The sequence below is a fragment of the Pipistrellus kuhlii genome, unplaced genomic scaffold, assembly GCF_014108245.1.
Source record: "Pipistrellus kuhlii isolate mPipKuh1 unplaced genomic scaffold, mPipKuh1.p scaffold_m20_p_4, whole genome shotgun sequence".
NCBI classification, from domain to species: domain Eukaryota; kingdom Metazoa; phylum Chordata; class Mammalia; order Chiroptera; family Vespertilionidae; genus Pipistrellus; species Pipistrellus kuhlii.
Window position 1 is genome coordinate 14,697,869 of NW_023425540.1, and position 14,880 is coordinate 14,712,748.

A 14,880-nucleotide genomic window follows, 5' to 3' on the forward strand; every position below is an offset into this window, starting at 1 on the left:
GAAAATTTAGGGCCCCCAGGCCAGTTTCCCTACACCTGTGGCAGCTGGCTCCCACGGGTAGGGAAATGCATTCAAAACTCCCTTTGTTCTTTGAAAAAGTTTAAACTGGCCGTTTTCATAGAATCGGAATTGCAAAGTAAAACCGTTGCAATGAGTGTTTTCACATAGATAAACTGTTTCCTGGCCTTTTCTCTGAGTCTCCAGACTTTCTCCTTCCATTCTGTTGGAATAGAACACATATGCCCAGGTCCAGAAAAGAGGCCACCCACAGGTATTTGAAAATGAAGTCACAAGCAGACATTTACCAGACCATCCAAGTTTGAGTGGGAAAGAAAAAATTGCCCAGCATATGCAAACCATTATATTCTGTCATGGTGAAATAAGGCTGATAATTTAATGTACAATGCAGGCATATGGAGGAAGCGCACAATTTGAGTAAAATATGCCTTTATAAGAAGGTAGAACAAGTTCAGCCATAACACACACATTTTATTAACACTTGGGCAAGTTTTCATCTTAATCTCTGAGATGGATATGTGTTAAATTTAACAGCTAAATACTTTTCTGCACATACTCAGCAGTAACAGTTTTACACTATGAAGCCCTTTCCCATAAATTTCCATCTCCTTTGATCTTCAGAGCAATCCTGTAAGATATAGGGAGGCAAGAAATATTAGGTCTAGTAATAATTAATGTCGTTTTCTAATATTTTTAAAATCGAATTTATTTAAACAATACAACAAAATTTAATCAACAATATAGTTGCCGTTGTTTTCTACTACTTGTGCCCAACGCTCAGGAAGCATTTTAATCCCTCTGTTGTAAAATTCTTGTGATTTTGATGCAAAAAATTCGGTCAATGCATTTTTGAGGCATTCTTCATTATTAAATTTTTTTCCAAGAAGAAAGTTTTGCAAAGAACGAAACAAATGGTAATCGGAAGGGGCAATATCAGGAGAATATGCAGGTTGAGGGAGAACTTCCCATTCCAACTGGCGCAGTTTTTCAGCAGTGATTCTTGCAGTATGCGGTCGTGCGTTATCGTGGTGAAGAATTACGCCCTTCCGATTAATCAGCGCGGGTTCTTTTTCTCTTAAAGTTTGGGCTAACCTTTCCAATTGGGCACTATACACTGCACTTGTAATGGTTTGGTTAGATGGTAAAAGTTCAAAATGAAGAATTCCTTTAAAATTCCACCAAACACACAACATCACTTTTTTCGCATGCAAGTCAGGTTTTGGCGTGGGCTGTGGAGCCTCATTTTTGTCCAACCATTGAGGCCGCCTTTTCAAATTAACGTACAGCACCCATTCTTCATCTCCGGTAACAATTTGCTCTAAAAACGACAAACGGTTTTGACGAGAGAGGAGCGAACTGCAAATTGTGACTCTTTGATTACGGTTGTTGACGGTCAACTCATGAGGAAGCCATTTCACAAACTTTTGGACTTTGCCAGGTGCACGCAATTGATTGGAAATTGTTTTTTGTGAACAATTTAAAGTTGTCGCAAGCTCTTGTTGGGTAATTTGAGGATTTTGCACCAAAAGAGCTTGAAGAGCTTCTTGATCAAAATTGGACACACGGCCTCGACCACTCTTGTCATCTAACAAAAAATTTCCCTCGTGAAATTTCTCAAACCAAGGCTGGCATTTTCTGGCGCTAACTGCATCTTGACCAAGAGCACTACAGATGTTTTTTGCAGCCTCACTTGCTTTTCTTCCTAATTGGAACTCATAAAGCATGCAGTGCCGAATATGCTCTTCATCCGCCATCTTCTTAGCCCTAGTTTTGCAACAAAAACCAAACCAAACACCAACTTTTTCAAGCAAAACTTGTTAATTGCACTTCACACGTTCTGTAGATACCACGTGTTTGAAGGTTATGTCAATACAAGTCAACGCCAAGCAAGATTTTAAGCGAATGTTTAAAAACGACATTAATTATTACTAGACCCGATACCATCCCTTCTTCAAAAGTGAGGTTCATAGGGGTTCCACTTTCCATTGCCAACAAATGATTTTCTAGCTATAATAAAAAAGGACAGATTATACCAAGTGTTGGTGACAATGTGAGATAGTGGTGAGCATGTAAAACAAAAAATTTTTCCACATAATCTTACCATATGTCCCAACTATTCAACAGCTAGATATATACCCATTCAAGAAAAAAAAAAATTTTTTTTTGAGAACACCATTATTTTTATTTATTTTTTTCATCTCTTTTTTTTTTTTAATTGATTTTCCACAGAGAGGAAGGGAGAGAGATAGAGAGCTAGAAACGTCGATGAGAGAGAAACATCTACCAGCTGCCTCTTGCACACACCCTACCGGGGATGTGCCCGCAACCAATGTACATGCCCTTGACCGGAATCGAACCTGGGACCTTTCAGTCCGCAGACCGACACTCTACCACCTCAAGAAAAAATTTTTAAAAGTCTTGCAAGCAAATAGTCATAGCAGCATTATTCGTGATAGCCAAATACTAGAAACCAATCAAATGTCCACCACTGGTACAGAGACAAAATGTGATAAATCCCTACAAGAAACTCTTCAGTAATAAAAATGAATCACTGATAGAATCAGCAGATAAAGTTGAATCTCAAAAACTTCATGCTAAGTGAAAGAAGCCACACACAAAAGAGTACATATTATAGAGTTCCGTTTACATGAAATGTTCAGAAGAGGCAAATCCATAGACAGAGAAAGTAGAACAGTTGCCTGGTGCTAGGATGGGAGGGACACTGACTGTGAGCATGGAAAATAGAACTCAGGGGATGATGGAACTATTCTAAAGCAGGACTGTGTTAATGGCCACACAACTGTATAAATGTACAAAAACTCATTCAACTGTGCACCTATAGTGGGTGCATTTTATTGTATGTCATTATACCTTGTAGTTTCAAATAATCTTTAAAAATTAATTTCCCAGTTTATATACATCTCCATTGTACATAATTATTTTTAACTATCGGTATTCCATAATTGGAAAAACTCAATCATGTTTCTGTATTTGAGTAATGGAAGTAATCAAGAAACATACAAAAGAAACCACTCAATAAATATCAAACCCATAACAATTAATTGTAAAGGTTGTGTTAAAACTCAAGAGTTCTGAATTGAATTAATTAGTATCTGTTCTCCACAAACATTGACCAGGTAGTCTTGACACCACACAAGACATGCCTAAGATAATTGAAAGGTGAGATGTCTCAAGGAACTCAATTATTGTATATAATAAAAGCCTAATATGCTAAGTATCCAGGCAACCAGTTGGCCTTTCAACCAATCAAAGCATAATATGCTGATATGCTAAGGCTACTCAACCACTCGCTATGACATGCACTGACCACTAGAGGGCACACAGTAAACCAGTTGACCAGTCCTTATGATGTGCACTGACCACCAGGAGGCAGACGCTCCGACCAGTAGGTTAGCTTGCTACTAGGGTCTGGCTGGTAGGGACTTAGCGAAATGGGCTGGACACACCCACAGGCCAGGCTGAGGAACCCCCATTGGTGGGTGCATGAATTCATGCACCGGGCCTCTAGTTAATCAAAAGTCCCTAGCCAGTGCCCCTCTGGCTCCTTCCTCATACCACAGCTATGTGAGGTAGTTATACAAAGCCTAAAATATTTACACAAAAATGGCCCTCTGAATAAAAGTGCTTATTACTACCTATCTTAAGTAAAGAAGATTAAAAATTACCACCTAGATTTCAACCTCTTATTGCCCTTTGAAAACCTGTGATATTTCTCTTTTGGATTTAAAAAAAAAAAAATTATTTTCCTGGCTTTGAAAAAAATTAGGTTTAAAAATATGGTAAGAAAACCACACCCTTGAAAAGTAATAATGATGATGGACTTTAAATACCATGCTGTGTGGCATGTTCTAATTATAGATTCATGGAAAAGAGAATATTCTTCAGCAAAGCACACAACTCAATCTAGACCCAGAGCAGGGCACCACACCTACTTTTGTCCCACAACCGCTTACTTGGCCTATGGTAAGTGTCGCGGTTCAGGGTTCTCTAACAATCTACGTGAGAGTCACAATTTGGTCCCAAAATGTGATCTGCCTTTTTTTTTGGGGGGGGGGGGGCAAAGAGATCAAATAATTCTGTAAAGGATAAATTAAAGACTATTTAGATATGCAGTAAATTGAGCAGCTGAGAGAAATTTCACACTTTTTTGCCTGTAGTGAATTAGTAAAGAAGCAACCCAACTTGGCCTAAACGTCTCCTGCGGAAGGCTGGGAGGGTGGGATCTTGGTTGTGAATGATGTTGAATTCCAGAAGCCAGATATGGGCCATATATTACAGTACTAAGGATTTAAATAGCACTTTTTCTCCTGTTGATTATGAATCAATATTTGTGTATGTTATGAAATGATTACTACAATTTGTCTAGTTAACACCCATCATAACACATAGCTACAAATTTACTCTCTTGTGTTGAGAACTTTTAAGATCTCCTCGCTTAGCAATTTTCAAGTACACAAGACAGTATTATTAACTGTGGTCACCATGCTGTGCACTCGGCTCCCAGCATTTATTTTATAACCGGAAGTTTGCACCTTTCTACCCTCTTCATCCATTTCTCCCACCCCCACTTCTGGCAACCACCCATCTGCCCTCTGTACCTCTAAGTTTGGTTTCTTTTTATTTCGCTTCCACATGGACGTGAGATGTCTCCTGTTTTATTGTCTTTTTTTTCCTCTTGGAAGTAGGAATACGTTTTCAACTTAACAGATGTTATTTTTTCCTAATCCTTATTACTAAAAGCCACTTCAAAGGACGCAGGGCTTTTGTAACGTCCAACGTTCTAAAGTTGCTTTCTCAGCTTCGGCATTATTGAGGCTGTCCCAGTTGACAACTGTGGATCTGGACCCATACAAAGTTCTGAAGGAGTTCTCAAAACCATTCACTGTCCAACACATCATTAGCTGAAAGCAGACTCTCTTGTAAATTCTGGGAATTTTCACAACCTCCCAGAGTAGGATCAGCCCGGGCACAGCACACCTGGGACAGATGTAATTTGCAGGGACTCTGAACTGAGTGCACACAGGAGGGTCTGGTGCACAATGGGATTCAACACGTCTGCCAAGCCTAAGGGGAAAGCCTCTGAGGCAGCAGGGTAGAGGGTGGTACCAGAGGGACTCCTCTTCCTCCGCTCTGTCCATTGGGCTGTTTCTGGGTTTGTTTTTCTTGTTTCTTCCAATGCTTTTTAATGTTCATTAGTACTGACTTTTAATGTTCTTATGCAGGCCATTGGAACTGCTCACTGTGCTTTCCCGGAGCTATTTCCACCCTAAGTGCTTGCAAACCCTGTCAGAAAGCTTGGACACAGAGAGGATGAAGACACGACATAATCACACCACAAAATAAGTACGAAAAATGCAGCGTGAACACAAGCAGCGGGGACAAGAAGTACAGCCGGCTGGGGATAGACACATGAGATGGAAAATAAAGAGGAAGGTGGAACCTCAGATCCTCCCACTAAAGAATCTTGAGGCCCTGGAAGTAAAGTGAAGAGGGCGGACGGCAGGCTCTCCAAGCATCCCGCAGCCGTGGGTGGTCCCTGAGCCGCTGCAGCTCGGTGCAGAGTGAGGACCCACAGCGCTGAGTGAGCTCATGACTCATGCCTGAGTGCAGGGTTTTAGACCTGAGCCTGGCAACCGGTTCTGTACTGTATCCGATTCCACAGAGCAAAGCTCCAACTCAGCCCGGGCTCTGGGTCTCTGAATGGAACATGGGCAAGTATAGGCTCTCTCCTCAAAGGCCAGCACCAAGCACTGAGGAGGAAAAAATAGTATAGGGGCTCAAAGAGAAACTGTGAGCATACGGCCCCAAAAGTTAGAAATGCGGTGTGGGGATCCCAAGTCTGTGCCACTTGACTGTCGGTTGTGAGACAGCGATGGAGTTTGTTTCCTATACAGGCAACCCCAAGAACGACAGTCCTGCCGCCACTGGACATGATGCCACCATTCAATTCCGGAGGAGCATGAGTGGTTGACACTCCACTTCAGGACTCTCAGGACTCAATGGCATAATCTGCCTCCCCTCCCCAAAGATTATAGCAGAAATGTTGGGTTATTCCCAAGGCTGGTTTATAGAAGTCTTGAAAGGTGTTGCTTTTAAATAAGAAATGCATTCAACTATTGTTTGTAGCTTTCAGCTTTGTCATTATTATCATCATCATTAACATCATCTCTTGGGATTGCCTATCATCATCATCATCCCTTGGGATTTGCCTATGGGCCTGGGATCACTTATAGCCCTATTTCCACAGGAAGATTAGTGTCCCAAACAACTAACTCAAACACACCTACAACACACTATGGCTGCTAACTGAGGCCTGTCTGCATGCTTTGCTATCAAGTTCACAGACAACCCATCCAAGTCTTTGGCCAGTCCTGTCTCCAGTGCACCCAGCGAGAAGGATCGCATGGCACCAACGTTCTTTCCCATTGTCCTGCCCCTAAGGTCAAACTCTGTCATCACTACCAGCTACTTAGAAGGGCAGCTTCCATGCAGAGGGCACAATACAAACTGAACAGAGTAGCTGGTGGAAAGGGAGGAACCAGAGGAAAGAAAATGGAAAAAAGTATCAGCAAGAATAAACTAACTTTTATATCTAATAAAGACTCATTGGCATCCCCCACTTCCACCCAAAGAAAAACAAAAGCCAACTAGACTAAATGGCAAGATGCCTACAGGAGGAACTATGCCCCTGTAAAGAGATTATTCTCATGATTTTAGGTATTCAACTTGACAATTGATTCAGTCCTGATTTCATATTCTGATTTTCCCTACCTTCCTTGCAATTCCTTGAAATAGCTTTTCAGTTAAATACAGTGATTAGAAATACAAGAAACAATTTAACACTGAAAGAAATGAGACATCTCCAAGTTGCTGAAACAATCTCAACACTGTAGGAATATGACAATCCAAGGAACAAGAATCTAATTACTCCATCTATTAGCCAACCCATCATCACATAGCCAACAAGGTGTTTAAAAAAACAAACAAAAAACACACACACACACACAAAAAAAAAAAAAAACAACAGAAAATGGACCTAAGGAATCAGCCAACACCCCTAAAATTCATTCAGTATGTATAAGTCATTTACCCATAAGTCTGTCCATCCGTCCATCCACCCATCATCCACCAGGCCACCTTTCCACAAACCCATGCTTCCCACAAATATCTTTTAGGCTTCCTATTTCATATTAGCACTACAAAACAGTATAAAATGGCCCCTGCTCTGAAGAGCTTATAATATTGATATATTAGAAGTAAACTATGCCTATTCTAAAAAGCTTCTCTACCTAGTTTTTTTGTTTTTTTTATGAAAAGAATTTTTTAAAATCCTCATCCAAGGATATGTTTATTGATTTGAGAGAGAGAGAGAGAGAGAGAGAGAGAGAGAGAGAGAGAGAGATTGATAGGTTGCTTCTTATACGTGCCTCAACAGGGGACCAAACCCATAACCTAGGTATGTGCCCTGACTGGGAATCAAACCCACAACCTTTTGGTGTACAATACAATACTCCATCCAACTGAGCCACACTGGCCAGGGCCCACCTAGTCTCTTTCAAAGGGAAAAGTTATGTAACACAAGAAGCAGTAGAATAAGACAAGGAAGAAAAGCAGGTAAGTGGGGGAAAGCTATGCAAATTTAATAAAATGAATAAAACGGTTCTGAGTCTAAGGACTATAAAAAACTTGTGGAAATCCTCTCCAGGAGACATAAAATAGCTGTTTCAGAGCTGCATTTCATCCTTCCTTTTAGTGAAACAGTAGGAGATGGGAATCAGAAGGAGCAATAAAAGCCACCTCACGGTGTTTGCACTCTGCACGGCATGTAGTACCGGACGGCCTTTATCTCCCCTTTTCTAGGGTTCATTGTCCTTTCCTCTTCTTGATGTGAATATATTAAAACAAAAACAAAAAAAACAAAAAAACCCAACTCACAAATAAACAAAAACTGATAAAATTATCTTGATGAAATCCTGGCTGTGTTCTGGCTACCATCTGTTTTTAGCAAAAAAAAAACAAAACAAAACAAAAAAAAACAAAAAAAATACACACACAAACTTACCCAGAACAGGAGTTCACCAAAACTTCATAAAAACAAACGACCCAAGTACACGGTGGGAAGTAAATAAACTTAAAACAGCTAGTTCTCGTTGCTGTCATGTCCGTGCTAATGAATGCCTCTGCAGAATTTCATTACATTTCAAAAATAGTTAATTTTTTCCCCCATAAAATCATACTTCCTGAATGTAAAGGTGCTTAAAAGGTAATCCCGTCCAATCCAAAAAAGAACAGATGGGTGTTGATGAGAATGTGGAGAAACAGACCTCTCATGTGCTGCTGGTGAGAATGTAAAAATGGTGCAGTCTGGCAGTCCCTCAAAGTATTAAACACAGAGCCACCCTATGACCCCGGAATTCCACTCCTTGGCACAGCCCAAGAGAAATGAAAATATATGTCTATACCTCAAAACCAGTGCACAAATGCTTGCAGCAGCATTAGTCAGTACAGATTTTTAAAATATGGTACAACCACATAGTGGAATATTACTCGGTGATGTAAAGGATGGAGACCTCACCCATGTGACCCCATGGAGGAGCCTTGAAAACATGATGCTAAGTGGAAGACGTCAGGCACAAAGGACCACTTATGATATGACTCCGTTGATATGAGATATCAGACAGTAGTGGCTGGTCTCCTAGGGCTGGGTGTAGGAGTGACCGGGAATAGGTATGGTTTTTCTTGATGGGGTGATAAAAATATTCTGGAAATTAGAAGTGGTGATGGTTGCATTACTATCAGTGTCTACCAGTATGAGTATACCAATATATACAAATACTAGTAGTTAGTGAATATACCGAAAACCACTCAATTGTACACATTTTTAAAAGGGTGAATTTTGTGATGCGTGAATGATATCTCAAATGAAAAAAAGAGAAACGGAAGAGACAGACAACTACACAGAAAAACAAGCAGACCCATGCCTGACTCCCCTTGATTAAAGTCCTAAATCAGTGGTCAGCAAAGTGGCTCACGAGCCACATGTGGCTCTTTGGCCCCTTGAGTGTGGCTCTTCCACAAAATACCACGTGCGGGTGTGCACATGCAGTGCGACTGAAACTTTGTGGCCCGTGCGCAGAGGTCGGTTTTCGGCCCTCAAAATAAATTTCAATCATTGTACCATTGATATTTGGCTGGGTTGACTAATGAGTTTGCCAACCACTGGCCTAAGCTGTTTGGAGGATCACAGGTCCGGTAATCTGTAGAATGCCCCTCAGTTGATGCTCGTCTGGGGTCTTTTCTCAAGGTTAAGACTACAGTAAGGTGGTTTCCAAGGATGGCTCCAGGCAGGCGTCACAACGCCTGAGTGGGAATCCTGGCTTTCCTGCGTCTATTTGAATGCAGTCTGGGCCAAATGAACCACCGGGGACCTCAGTGTCCTCATCTAAGAGGAGAAATAAACACCACCTACCTCCCAGGTAACTCTGAGATGAGGATGAGCAGAAAAGCACAAATTCCCTAACGAGAGCAGAAGTGCCACTGACCACTGAGCCAGGAAGACGCTGTGCCAGAGACACAGCCCAGCGATGAACACGCGGCAGACTTGCAGTCTAACAGAGATGCCGCCGGGTCATTTACACTTGATGCCACAGGGCTAATTTGGAGACACAGACACAGAGAGTGCTGGAACCTGGGGGTGCTGACAAGGAAGCAGGCCTCCCAAGATCTGGGTCCTGAGGGATGAATGACTAGGACAAACCCTACGGGGCAGGTGGAAGCATCAAGATGAAAGTCCCAACGATGCAAATTAGCCAAGTACCAGGTAACTCGGCTCACCTGCTTCACTTAATCACCAGCTGTAAACTATTAACAGCTGCACACAATGGAACAACGAAGGCATTCACCTTTGTTCAGGCCAAGAAAAGAAAAAAGTCTTAGACTCAAACCCATCAAGCGCTGGAAACCACTAAGGTCTGACTAACTGACTCCACCCTGATCAATACAATAGACTGTAGGTCAAATTCCACTGCCTTGCAAAGCAATAGATTTTTTTTTTTCTAACTATGTTTTTACAAACACAAGAAACAAAACACAGCAGCCACGTCGTTTTGACGTATCAACTTTGCATCCCATCTCAGTTCCAAAGACCCTCGGGTCACGCAAAACTTGGACATTCTCAACATCTCCTGGAGTTGATTAAATGGTGGGCAGAAGCAGGGGCTGCAGACTGTAGTTAAGACCCACTGGGGTGGACCAGGAGAACAAGCTGTATCCGGTGGGCTGAATCTGTGGCCTGCCAACCAAATGTGTGTGTGTGGGGGGGGGGGGGGGGGGTGTTCAGAGCAGGTAATACCAAGCTCTGAGATCTGAAGCTTAAAGAAAGTTCCTCTCACTTCCTCCTGGCTCCTGGTCAGCTTCTCCCTGCCCCTGGATGCCAAGCCCCATCTAGACCAAGTGGCCCCGGTCCACATGCAGGGCCCTTTGCTCCCTTTCTCATTCCCAGGAGGTCTCTCACGACCTAAGAGCTAGTGGTGAGAACAGGCTCCGCCCAGCAAAGAGGCTGCTTCCCAGCGAGACCAAAGGAAAGTTCCTAGGAGTGGAGTCCAGTCCTTGGCCCCTACTGCATCCTTCCCACACTACTCTAGCCACAATTTCAATTTCTCTCTCTCTCTCTCTCTCTCTCTCTCTCTCTCTCTCTCTGCCTACTCAGTACAAAGCCTGACTCCTGGCTGGAAGCAAGGGCCTGCCTACAATAAACACCCCTATGGTGAACCCGTACAGAGGAGCTCCTCCCCTAGGACAGGATGGGTGGGCCTGGGTGCAGGATGAGCAGGCCAAGCAGGGCTGGGCGAGAGCTCCACCCAAGGAGGCAGGATTCTGCTCCTAAGCCATCCACCTGGCCCCACGGCTTCTCTCTGCAAAACAGGGCCCCGTGCCACACTGCACAGGCTCACGGAAGGGAAGTCACTGCAGGCAGAGGAAGTCATAACTCACATGCCAGGCCAAGCACCTGTCCAGGAAACTATCCAGGGATAGAAACGCCCGAAAGGGAGACTCTCATCCTTGACTTCACAGCAGAATCAAAAGCACCGAAGCTTTTTAATGTCAACAGAGTCCAGGGGCCCAGTCCAGATGTGCACTCCTAGGAGGGCAGGCGCTGGATCTTCTGTGTCTCCACTGCAATTGTGGGCCCAGTGAAGGTGAATAAAAGCTGAGGGCTCCTTCCCTCGTCCCCATCTACACATTCACCAATTCAGTGACTCTCAACCCAGGAAACAAGGGGTCTGCACAAAGCAAACACCAGCTTAAACAAAGAGCACTGCATTTAAAACCATGAAGCTAAGCAGCTGCCCTCGAGAGGAAAGCATTAGGTCCCAGCAAAACCAGGAACAGGGTGCGGAAGAAAAGTTAAGTTAGTTACTCTGTCACCAAACAGAACGCCTTGCTCCTGAGTTATGTACTATGCCAGTGGTCGGCAAATTCATGAGTCAACAGAGCCAAATATCAACAGTACAACGATTGAAGTTTCTTTTGAGAGCCAGATTTTTTTAAACTTAAACTTCTTCTAACGCCACTTCTTCAAAATAGCCATGGTGTTTTGTGGAAGAGCCACACCCAAGGGACCAAAGAGCTGCATGTGGCTCGTGAGCCGCAGTTTGCCCACCACGGACCTAGAAGGTCAGAACCAAAAGCATCCAAACCCCTCACTTGACAGGAAAGAGAAAAAGCCCCCTCGCCCACCCCAAAGAGGTTAGTTTAATCAAATGCCAGGGGATCAATGAAAACCAGCAAGGATCAAATGTTCTCTGTCGGTGGCTAACCCAGAATTCAGAAAGATCCTGGGCAACCCACCAAATGCTATGGAGCACTTGATGACTGTCACTAAAACTCTCCAGGCCCTCCTCCTAATCTCAAGAACTCCTTGAACTCTTTTTGTTCCAAGAAAGAGCTGACCCGCAAGTCTGTGTGCCCTCCTGCTGTCATCAATCAGGCCTGGCAGATAAGCAGACTTCTCCTAAGAAACTGCGGGCAGGCAGGGGAGGCCGGCCAGCAGAGCGATGGAGGAAGCAGTGTGTTCTCCTTGGGGGACTTAACGCCGGCAGCTCCCAGACTTGGAGATAAAGCCTTCAGGAGTTCCTGCCTGCTCCCTCTGAGCCCTGCTGGCCTCCTGGCTCCGTGCATCTTGAGACCAAGGCTCACAGCAGGATTCAGGCCAGCCACGTGTCAGATTTTAAACTTTCTAGCCACCACATTTTATAAAGGAGTAAAAAGAAACAGGTAAAACTTCACTAGAATACTACCTGTTCTTTAACCCTAGAGGTGCGAATTATCCCTTCCTCCTGTCATCAATATAAAAATGTATGAGTGAGAATTCTGCATGTTTTTCATGGTAATTCTCAAAGTCTGGGGGGTATTTTAGACCCTGCACATCTCACTTCAGAACAGCCGGATTTTAACGGCCCACTGAACTGGATCACCGAGTTCTAGACCAGGGGTGGGCAAACCGTGGCTCATGAGCCACATGCGGCTCTTTGGCCCCTTGAGTGTGGCTCTTCCACAAAATACCACGTGCAGGCGCATGCGTCCAGTGTGAGCGAAACTTTGTGGCCCGTGCGCAGAAGTCCGTTTTCAACTTCGGTGAGTCTATTATGAAGAAGTGCCTTTAGAACACTCAAGGGGCCAAAGAGCCGCATGTGGCTCGCGAGCCTCGGTTTGCCGACCACTGTTCTAGACACTAGAATCTAGAGACATCATTACATGTGAGCTAAATCGGGGGGGGGGGGGGGGTCCCCTTTGAGTTTGCTTTTTCTCATTTGAAGGAACATACTTCCGCAGGGACAACCAGCAAAGCTGTGTATGAATTATTCATCATCTCACCTGCCCCACCCTAACCTATGCAACATTCACTTGGGGAAAGAAAGACCATTCTTTTTCTCTAGCTCTGAAATAATAAAAGCACGTGATAAATTAGAACTGCTCCAAGAATGTAAATTCGGCATGCCCACTATATAAGATGATTAAACAGCACTGAGGAACTTGGCACATAAATACCCGTGACATTTTTTTTACCCAAGGGAGGAAGAAAAACATATCTGTTTACAGTAATATAAAACTAGCGGCAATCCCAACAGCAATGTTTTAGAAATTCTTGAACTCTTGATTGCATATGTCAGCTCATTAACTGAGTTATTGGTGATTTAGAGTGAAGACAAACAAAACTAGGCAGTTAATTATATATACATCCAGCAGCAGAAAGCATGTGCTTTCACCCCAAAACTGCCCCCTCCTCCTCCCAACCATGACTAGATATTTTTAATGTGATAACAGAGGAGGAGGAAAGAGTCTATATGGCAAATGCGTTTTGAACTGGGGTCTCCGTGAGCTCTGGGTTAGAAGGGGAAGGTAACTGAGCAGCAGTGATAACTGGCCTGTAGTCTGGAATAGGGATGAGAACAAAGACTGACTGCAGAGAACACTTGTAAATCACCCCTCCTGCCTGCCCCCCAGGACTCAGCAGGGAGATGAATTGCTCAGACAGACAAACTGGCTTTTCAAAACATGGGCTGCGCCATCCAGGTACAAAGACCCAGTTAGACCATCTGTTCTCATCACCTTCCCATGTCCGACGCCTCCGCCCTGGTCCGACACCCTACCCTGTCCCTCTTTAGTGTCTGCAACACCAGGAAGCCAGTGTGGTCCTTGCAGACCAATCCCTCCGGTGGCCTGTGGACCGTGGGCACTCTGGCCCCTGCCTCCCCGCCTCCAGCCTCGTCTGGACTTTTTTCTCAGGTCTCAGCCATGCAGAGCCTCTCCCCACTACTCTGCCAGCGATACCATTCACCCCTCTAGCCTGGAAACCAATATCAGCTCCCCTGGGCGGCCCTGCCCTGCTTCCCCAACACAATCACCTCTGCTCCTGCACCTCTGAACCCGGACGGAGAAATCAGTGCTTAAGTAGCTCCTGGAGGAAGAGGCAGGACCACCTCTGCAAAGCAAGACAGAAGGACAGACTCATAACGAAGACCCGAGAACACGGTGGTGAGCTTCAGCATCAACTCCACCCATCCCATCTGGACTCTTGGCCAGGAGAGTGCATCTGTCTTTGACCAGCCCTCTCCTATTAATAATGACCTTGACCTTTTGTGTCCAACTCACTCCCTTGAGCTTATCTCTCCAGCACTGAAACAGGTGGGAAGACTGGCGTTACAGTTTCTGGGGTTCACACTTGTGGAAGCCAATAATACAGTGATAGCTACCCCCTACAACACTTCAGATCCTGATTACCTACCAGCGCCCGCCTCTGCCAGAGTCCCTACAATGACAAGTCAGTGCCAGCGGACCCAGGGACCCAGGCACCGATCCGCTCACTGCCCAGCCCCACCGTGCTGCCTCCTGCTGGCCAGACAAGTTTTCTAGATGGCAGAGGGGGCACAGGATTTCCACCACCACCCCAGCCAGAGTGCCTGGCTCCCTGGCAGCTCCAGAGCCAGACCAACAACATGAGGCCATAGTTTCCACATGGGTGGGCGTTTCTTTAAAATGACTGAGTTGAGAAGTGTTTGTTTTTTCAGCCCAGGCTGAGGTATACAAGAGGACTTTCCAGAGCTCTGACCTGGTGTTCTGTTTCTCCCACGAATCCCAAGGTGGGGTCTCCACGTTTAGCAAACTCTTTCACCTAGAGAAGCACCACCACCCAAAATTCCAAATGCGTTCATTCATTCTACAAATATTGACTTAGCCCCTGTTGCCAGTCTCCGGGCCAAGAAAGACAGAATTTAAGGATGAGGACATGGGCTTCAGAACCCAGCAGCCCAGACTCCAATGCCCCGACGGGCTACCTTG

General features: G+C 44.5%; 1 protein-coding gene across 3 annotated transcripts in view; it reads right to left on the reverse strand.

Annotated features, from left to right (window-relative positions):
- MYO10 (myosin X) overlaps positions 1–14,880 on the reverse strand; it is a 189,963-nt gene that overhangs the window by 151,926 nt on the left and 23,157 nt on the right. Inside the window, exon 1 of one of the 3 annotated variants that reach the window (XM_045571550.1) lies at positions 4,731–4,749. The exons of the other annotated variants lie outside the window; for them this stretch is intronic. The gene's annotated coding sequence lies outside the window, so the exon portion shown is untranslated. Of the gene's footprint in view, positions 1–4,730; positions 4,750–14,880 lie in introns of those variants that run through there. 3 annotated transcript variants of the gene reach the window in all.